The sequence below is a fragment of the Macrobrachium nipponense genome, chromosome 6, assembly GCF_015104395.2.
Source record: "Macrobrachium nipponense isolate FS-2020 chromosome 6, ASM1510439v2, whole genome shotgun sequence".
Classification (NCBI taxonomy): Eukaryota; Metazoa; Arthropoda; class Malacostraca; order Decapoda; family Palaemonidae; genus Macrobrachium; species Macrobrachium nipponense.
The window spans coordinates 30882011-30892010 of record NC_061108.1 but is presented as its reverse complement, the minus strand read 5'-3'; positions in this window follow the sequence as shown (position 1 = coordinate 30892010).

Here is a 10000-nt window from a genome sequence, read left to right as displayed (position 1 = left end):
CTTTCTCTCTTTTTTTATTTTTATTTTACTTTAAATCTGGGAGAGAATTTTCCTCACAGATGCAGGGTGGCCGCGGAGGGAAGGACCAACTCTTAGAGGGGGCGTGGTAATAAAAAGTTCGAGTCTTGGTGGTATTATAAACTCATTTCTACTCATTCTATAGGATACCTATCTTTTCTGTTGGCGTCATATAACGACAAAGTTGTTTCTACTTTATTCGTTATGTGCGTTGAAAGCTTTGTGGTTTATTTAGATGCACTTTTTGCTACACAATTTTTCTCAGCTCTCCCTGCAATAGTTCTGCTTGAGAGTGGCTACTTTATTTGTTTAATTATCCATGATACAAGGATACTTTAGTAACACTGAATATATTTCTGTTATTCAGTTTACTGAATATTATTCCATTCCATTCAAGATATATATAAATCACTTAAATATCAATCGTGGATTGTATAAGCAAGCTGTCAAGAAAATTAATTACATGATATTATAGAATTCCCTCCCCCCCCACCTCCCCTTCCTTTCTAAACCAAAATATTTTTTTTTATGTAGTGACCAAGTTTCCTGTGATTTGGAAATGTTAATATTTATGGAGGTCACAACATCCTACCTTCTTTCTTGCTTATTAAATTATTAAATGTTAGTCTATTGGGCATTTATTGATGATTTTCTGGATATCACAAAGTAATTAATAATTTCCTTCTTATTCGGGAACTTAAAATGGGAAGCTACTCGCATTATTTTTATTACATTGACGTGTATAATTCAATCATTTTTAATTAACTAAGATACCCATGACATTTCTGGTCACGAATTGATAGTTTCTTCATTCTCCCTAGACCGCCTCATTAAAGCATTCGGGGCAAAAGAAGATCTGTCGAAAGTCTCGCCGGTGACCTCAACTTCATTAACAAAGATTCGGGGTAACTTTTTTGCCATGAGAAAGTTAAGTATTTAACAAGTTCGTGATCCCTGTCTTTGAGAGAGGCAAGAGGATGAACGCCGGTAAAGTGACCAGCTGATTTTTTTTAGTGGCGGGAGTTTATATATAAAATTTAGTCATTATATAAAACAAGTGTGTTAATGAGATTTCCATTATTACTTTAAGACGGAGATGGGTACAGTATTGTTTATAATAGTTGTATGAGTTTCATTTTATAAAAAAAAAAGTATCGAACCTACGAAATAGAAAGGTAAATATGAGAGTGAATGGGTTGTAGGTTGTCTTTCTTTTGCAAGAAAATAAGATATTTCGGCATCGCGTATTCGGATAACGACGAGCTTCTTAACAGGCAAAGGGAATGAGCGATTTAAATCGTAATACTAAAACTATTTATGCAGTGTCACAAAAACCTCACAGACAATACCATGACTCTTCTTGGAAAACAGACAGAAAAGGGTCACTTCAGAGAATAAACACTTTTTTTTTTAGTTTTCAGTAAAAGAAAACTACTGTGATGGCTTTGTCTGTCCGTCCGCGCTTTTTCTGTCAGCCTTCAGATCTTAAAAACTACTGAGGCTGCGGGGCTGCAAATGTTTGCATTGATCATCCACCATCCAATCATCAAACATACCAAACTGCTACCCTTTAGCCTCAGTAGTTTTTATTATGTTTAAGGAGAAAGTTAGCCATGGATCGTGCGTCTGGCAGCGCTTTTCGGAGGCGTTTCACGCGTCCTTACTATACTGCATCTGGGGAGCAACTGAAGTGCTACGGGTCGTAGCTGATACTAATACTTTTATACAGCATTATACGTTGTACAGAAAACTCGATTGTGCAGAGGAAACTTCTGCGAAGTTTTAACCTTTTTTTATACTCACACCAGACATTTTTATTTCCTCTGAAGCTCTAGAGAAGCAGGAGATCGTCCCCTCTTCATTAGGTGAGGGACTCGCCCCAGATGATGCTCAGGGCAAACGGCTGTTCCATTCAGTTATATCCCAGGCAAGGCGTCATGCCAATTAAGAAACGTACAGCCACTGTTACCTTGCTACTAAACTTGGATATACATCGGACAAAGTGGGTGCTGCTGCAGACAGTTTACGTTTGAGAGCATCAATGAAATCATTTCATTCCACGGCTAATTTGCGCCATAGAACATTACTGATATTATAATAATAGCACAACCATTTGCGTTGTCATCACTGAATTAATTCGGTTCCACAACAATATACATTTTAGGATATCACTGAGGGTTGTTCGTTCCACACCCAATTTATATTTTAGAATATTCACTGAATTCATTTATTTCCACAAGTAACTGATAATCTAGGAAACTACTGAGATCATTCCATACTCTAACCAATTAGCAACCTAGGACATCGCCTCTTTAATTAATTTAATATGATTTAATCTTATACACTAGATAATATTTTGGTCATTATTTAATCATGGAATGTCTGTGGCTATCACTTAATTCTTGCAACAGGCGATTCTGTAGATCTGGCTATGATATAATTCGATCTCCCTTAATTTTCTATTATCACTTCAAATGAAGAAAATTTTCCCATAAAGAGAAGCCATTTCTACACTCAGGTGCAATCAAGGATAAGTTTATTTGCATAGTTTGAGTTGCAACGTTTCTTCATATACATACATACATATATATATATATATATACATAATGTAATATATATATATATATATATATATATATATATATATAGATATATATATACATAATGTAATAGATATATATACTATATATATATATATTATATATATTATTATTAATGTATATATATATATTATATATAATATACATAATCGTAATATGATATAGATATGATATATATATTATATATATTATAACCATATAATATAATATATATATATATTATATATATATATTATAATGTGTGTGCATCTGTTTCTTTTTATTATGAGGTCACAAATAACAATAAAACAGGTCCAACTACATTGTTAAAAAAAAAACATACTTAGCAGAAATATCCAGTTTCTACATATCGCAGTGCAAAACTATCAGTTTGTAAAATGTTAACAACTCGTTTAACTTATAAATCATTAGGAATAAAGCTTTTCAATAATTCGTCTAAGGCTCTGCAAGTCTTCTTAAACTTGGTTCGTCTGTGAACTCGGGATAGGTTCTGTACTTTTTCTTAGGACTAGTTAGGACCATGGCAATTTTTGTTTGTGCGGGACTTGAAAAACTTTGATTATTTTGTCTCGAGAGAATTGAATCAATCACACTAGTTACCTAGAATTTGCTAAAATAATATCAAAGTTCGTGGACATGGTGTAATCACGTTACCTTCACACGAATTAAGAACATGTTAGTCTGAGTTAAAGTTAGTCACGGAACTTTCGGTGGTTATCCTTTAGTGTACGTCACAAACCTGTTTATTATATATTGAAGTAGCCTAATGTCTGATTATGCCCACGTTCGATTAAATCAAACTTCTCGTGAGCATGTCAAAGTTATCAAAAAAATTTTTCGATCAAGCAAGGGTGCTCCAACACTACAGTCAAACATGTCATTAACACACGTCGCCAAATCATCGCACTCACATCACAAACAAGTTGAATACAAGTCCACGAATCATTGATAGTTCTAGTAAGTGCTTTATACGATTAACCAGCATTTGCCGAAGATCGTTTGAGCTCACGATCATTGACTTCTTTTCAACCTTTTTGTGAAATATATCCAATGCGTTACCGAAGTATGTTCATTACATATGTGCAAATGACATGCGTATTTATGACTCGTGTGTTCGTGCCGTGTTTTTCAGACATGTCGATGGTGAAGAGTGGAAGGACTGATCATGATCTCTCAGATCGGGAGACTTTTCCACCAACTGAAAAAGTGGAAGATCTTGATCAAGTTGACTTTTCACCCCGACAAAAGGAAGTCAAACAAGCTAAACATTTACAGGTTCATTAAAATACCAAGCAGCCAAAAACGACGCAGTTCAAATGGATTGCTTGACTGAAATTCTCTATATATTAGACGAGTCTTAAACGAAATAAGGAAACAAAAGAATTAACAAGCGCAGAGTCTGTGCACCTGTGGCCGCGTGTGCGTGTTCGCCCAAGCGTCGGAGAAAACGCCCCCTGCCTTATTCTCTTCATTAGCATAGTCCCGGTCGATGGTGCTCCGTTTGAGACCATTGCGAAAAAGGAATTACAGAGAGAGAGAGAGAGAGAGAGAGAGAGAGAGAGAGAGAGAGAGAGAGAGAGAGATCTAATTGCTATATACGCTACTATGAGCAATGAACAATTCGTGAAGAGGAAAAGGAAAGCAATGAAAGTAACGAAGCGAAACAGAAATGGAAAAGGGAAATCACTAAGACAGCGTCAAATACAATTTCGTCAGTTTAATCTGAGTTTATCGCAGTGAGGGAGAATGGTAGGTAAAAAGTTCCTGCCACTTCATTTCCTTCTTATATTGAATTGCATATGATTTATGCGTAGAAACTCGACGGGAATCACAGTATAGATTTAACCTCTCGTCATTCCCTTAACAATCAGTAGACTATTCCAGTCCTTTTCTTCTCTCGCATTTTCTTAATGATAAAATATTCATATAATAGAAGGGGAATCATTATGGAATAAAAACGACTGTGAATTTCATTACAAAAGGACCAACAGCAAATTCTCTTCAGTTTGTCGCACTTACCGCGATCTGTGGTGAAATTCTTTTACTAAGCAAGCTTTTTATATTGTGTGTTTTTGGTCATTATGCCCAGCAATTGCACATTCCTTGGAGTTCAGTTCTGTTCAAGTTTAGACTCTATTATTAGATTCATTATTTTTAATGTACAATTTAAAGGGGGTGGTTATTCTCTTGAATGTATTTCGGGATTGTGCTAAGGCTTTCGCTATATTTATTACTCTTAAACCACCGACAGAAAACATATTGTTTATTTATATCACATGAAAAGGAAGTAGACAAACAACCACAACATTCGTTTTCATTCTCTGAGTGTCAAGGACCAGATGGCCTCGTCACTGTTTCTGAAATTTCGGGATTTCAGAATTTCTCTCTTAAACTCGACCTGTTGCCTCCATTTTCTAGCTAGTTTCCTCGTTTAAGTTTTTATATTGAATATGAATTTCACTGTAAATGCATTTTGTTTTTATGCTCAAGCGAAGCGAAACGGAATCCGCTTAACACTCAACTGAACTTTCTTTCGAATTCAATATGAGTATGAATACAAATAAAGGAAAAAGAAAGTCCTTAATAGTATGTGTGTATATTGCTATATACAGGAAGCTTTCGCCATCTTGATCAGTTGGCCTCTTCAGCCTGAGTAAACATAGAAATAATATTACATATATGACAATATGACAACATCTTTGAAAAATGGAAGTAATAAAATAAAGACGCTGTCATATATGTAATATTATTTCTATGTTTGCTGAGGAGGCCAACTGATCAAGTTGGCGAGAGCTTCCTGTTTATAGCAATGTACACACATACTATCTCAAGGACTTTCTTTTGGCATTTGACTTTTCCTCTCACTCTTCTTCATCTGCATCTGGACGAATGTCCTTCCACAGGCAACCAGTCCGCTGGCTCTATCCTATTCTAATAAGCTGGATGTTAAAGATACATATCCCTTGCCTATCTTCAGAGCCAGAGTCGCCATCGAAGAGGGAAAACGGAGCTTGCACACTGCTTCACTTTGTTCAGGGCCCGAATCTAAGGATAGAGGTGATGAACAATTCTGCTGTGACGTCAGAGTATCAGAGTGCGTCTGAAAAGGATCAGTTATACAAAAACAAGAACTTAAGAAGAGAGAGTTGGTGCCAGCAAGTCTGCTATCGAAAAGGTGTTAGAAACGATATTTAATGGTTTTCATTTTCATTTGTTATGTACAGTTGGACACAGGTTTGCCTGGTACACCGTCTTACATGGTATCAATGTTTACTGAGGGAGATGGGGGGAGAACTCCTTCTCTGCTAGCAAGAGTTCCACCAATAAGCTCTAGAGTTCGTTTGGTGGGCGGACTTATTACTGACTTTGGATAGCATTTATTTATTTCATTTATTTATTAATTTTTTAAACAATAAACCTTACAAACCCGTAAAATCATGAAACCTAAATTACAGTTGCCTTGGTCCTGTTGAACTCTAATAGTGATTCTTTCTCTTTACTTCCCAGAATACCAAATAGCCCTCCCATAAGTAAACAGGCTATAATTAATCTTGATTATCTAGGTATCTGAATGTTAATTACGTATTTCAGTTCGAAGACCTCCACCACGAAAGACCACCCGTTAGGATAACGACGACATTCGACGAGCAGCAGAGGAAGGCCCTTTTACCAATACTATTGCTATTCGTGAACGTCTGGCATTAAATGTCTCGGCTATGACGGTGCGAAGACGTCTGGATGAGGCAGGATTACCTCATAGAATTCCTGCCAAGAAGGAATTTCTCACCGAACGGCATCGTGCTGATAGTCTTGCCTTTGTTCAACAGTTTGTGGGGGAGGATATGGAATTTCGGTCTCGAGTCGTATGCAGTGACGAAAGGTCTTTTACTAGCAGAAGTCACGGCAGGATACATAAGTGAAGACCGAGTAATATAAGGTGAGTTTCTATAATCATTAATAACAGTTAGATATAATAATTATAACAGGGTACTATCTGATAATCAAAAGATAATACATTTTTGTCAATAAACCATGTATTTTTCCGCTAATTAAATTATATTGCCACGAGAAGTGTGAAAATAAAAAATCTTCATTGAAAACCCCCATTAGTTCTACTATGGCCAGCTTTCAGGCATTAAGCAAATGCATTATTAATGTTATGAATAATGACGTAGGCAAACTTATAATAGCTATAGAGTACAGCCTGTTTACTGAATTAAAGAATATCATATCATAACGGACCGTTGCAGATCAAACTTAATACTATTATAAGTATTAATCCTTGCAGATGAATAAACATTCTTAACTTATTGCAAGGGTTCTTACTTAGCATTTTATTTTCCCAAACGATATAGCATTATTTTCCGTATTACGAAAAGCAAAGCGTAAATTGTTAAAAATTAGATTTTTTCCCTTCAGATACTACAGAAGAAACATTTACGAGGTGACCAGGAATGGGCATTTCAGAGTAAGCGTATGGGGCTGGATCTTCTTACATTGTATGGATGATATCACCAGGATAGAGTGGAGGTTCACTGGTGAAAAATACATTGAAATTCTTCAGGATTTCTAACTTCTTTCACTTCAACAGCAGAATTATTCCTCCCCACCTGCTACTGTCATTTTCATTCACGACCGCTGCCCCATCCATACGGCCAGAATAGTCCAGGAATCTGTTTCAAGGTCGAGAGGATCTGCAATTGCTTGACTGGCCAAGTAAGGATACAGACATGAACCTCACTGAGATATATTAGGCTAATTTGGGTAAAATGTTGGGAGCCTGAGAGGGAGATGACCAGATCAACTTATAAAGCAAACCTCTGGGAACACAATGGAAACTCTTCCACAACCGACCACAGATCGTCAGAAACCATGAATCTTCTATGCCTAACAGATTGTAAGAGGTGATCTAGAAGGAAGGTGGCTGGACTTCTCATTAATATTAAAAATAAATGTAAAAATTGAGAGTGTATATTTGGATTACCCCATGGCTTCCGCTGAACTTCCATGTCGTATGATGTAAAAAAAATCGTAAACAGACCTATGCATATCGTTTAGCTCCAGGTCATGATTATTATAATTTATTTATTAGAAAGGTGAATTTGATATTTCAATGGAGTTCAAAATCTAAAGGGAATTTCGCTATCCTGGATTTTTTTCTTTAAAAATTATCTAAAAAGAGAACCCTAGGACAATATCATTAAACTACATTTCTCCAAATAGCTCTTTCCACAATGGACAGGTAAATGACTGAAGGGGCTGTTTAACAGTAGAGACGTCTGTCTCTTATCCTCACACGAATGATGATAAGAGCGAAAGGAATTTCTGTCCGTATGACATTAAAACATGTATCACAATTAATATATTAGAAAATATAAGCCAAGTAGATATGTTTATCCATATCATGTAATAATTATTGTATGGAACGGCGTTTAGGGAATGAATCTCTACAGTATATTCAAGAGGGAATAAAAAAACCTAACCATGGAATACATGAAACCTCTGAATATCAACAATTGTTTATCATTGGCAAACGAATTAAGTTTTACCATATGGGAATGGTTAAAGTTTGCACCAGTTTGGGAGGCCTTCCACTTTTCCATTACACGTTGTGGAATTTTCTCTGTCCCTAGTAGTTTCATTTTGATTCCTCAGTAACGTATAGTATCTCTCTCTCTCTCTCTCTCTCTCCCCCTCTCTCTCTCTCTCTCTCTCTCTCTCTCTCTCTCACCTTCTCTCTCTCTCTATCGTCTCTCTCTCTCTCTCTTCTCTCTCTCTCTCTCTCTCTCTCTCTCTTTTTCTTCTATATGTATTTACAAGAGAGAGTGAGTTTAACCCAATCATTCTTCTTGTAAATGTTGTTGTATTCAGAAAATCTACAGTACTATAATATTAGGATAAATACTAAAAACACGCAGGCATTAAAGATAAACAAGAAAATATTTCAAGTGGCGCTTTTCGTTAGCCATACTCTCTATCCACGAGCATATCTAGTACTTCGTCCACTCATCGGGGTCGCAACAGGCCCACCTTACCCCTAGGCCCCAACCCATTTCAGTTGTAGCAAAACCAGGCTGAGGACATCGGTACAGCAAAAGCAAGAAGCTTGTCAGTTTGAATTACATTTTAGAATTCCAAAACCTGTAAGACGGCTTAACAACAAGAACTCAATCCCCGACACCACTCCCCCCGACCCCCCGAAAAAATATATATGCATATATTAGTTTAGTCAAGATTAGAGGGTGTTAATGGCATATCAAAACTGCATACTTAGCACAGTGGTATTTCTAGATGACATGTCACTTTAAATTAGCTAATATGGGAGAGAGAGAGAGAGAGAGAGAGAGAGAAAGGAGCTAAGGTGTCAGACACTTTCAACACGTTCACTGAGTTTTTGAGTATGTTCAATGAAGTGCTGCTGCGCTTCTCTTTATAGCTTCCTATTATATTATTGGTAGGAAACGCACTGCAACCGATAGTATAAACTTGGCTTACGTGATAAGGTTAAAATATCCTGTTATGATGTTCCTGATTCTCTCCAATACCAATATAACTCTAAATTTTGATAAATTTTAAGTATTGCGTAATGAATATGGACCGATATATAATAACAGACACGGTTGGTGGAAAGATAACGTCTTAGACGAAAGTTAAATGGAATCTTAATAAACAAACTTATATTAAAAGTGAGACAGTAATCTTAGTTACAGTGATATAACCTGCTCAGATTTCTTTTTTTTTTCTTTTACTCCATGTGTGTGTGTGTGTGTGTGTGTTTCTCTTACCTTACCTAATGACTCCTCCCACTGAAAGAATTCCAGAGCTTATTGATGGAACTCTTGCCTAAGAGAGGAAGAGTTTCCTCCCCCTCAGTAAACACTGTTACCATATAATTTTTTCGAAGTCCCTCAAGAAGGGTTGTTACCAGGGAAACCTGTGTCCAACTGTACTTACCCAACTCCAGATACTCCAGGCTATCCTGTGCTGTCCGCCAGTCAAGGTCATGGAGATACCAACAACAACATAGACCACAACCAAGAAAAACAACCCACAACACAACACCCAAGGACCACAACTCCACACAACAACTCAAACAACAACAACACCCAAGGACCACAACACAGCAAACCAACAAGGAACACAACCACAACTCAACAACCAAAGAACACAACCACAACAAAAGACCAAAGCACAAACAATTACCAACACAAAATAAACAACCAACACAAAAAAAGCAACACACACCCCACCCACAAACAACCACAACAACAACAACATATAATCCAACAGGAACTCACATACAACTCAACAAAACACAGCACAACAACTCCTAAGCAACCAATATCAAACCCAACAACAATCAGCAACAAACCAATAACACA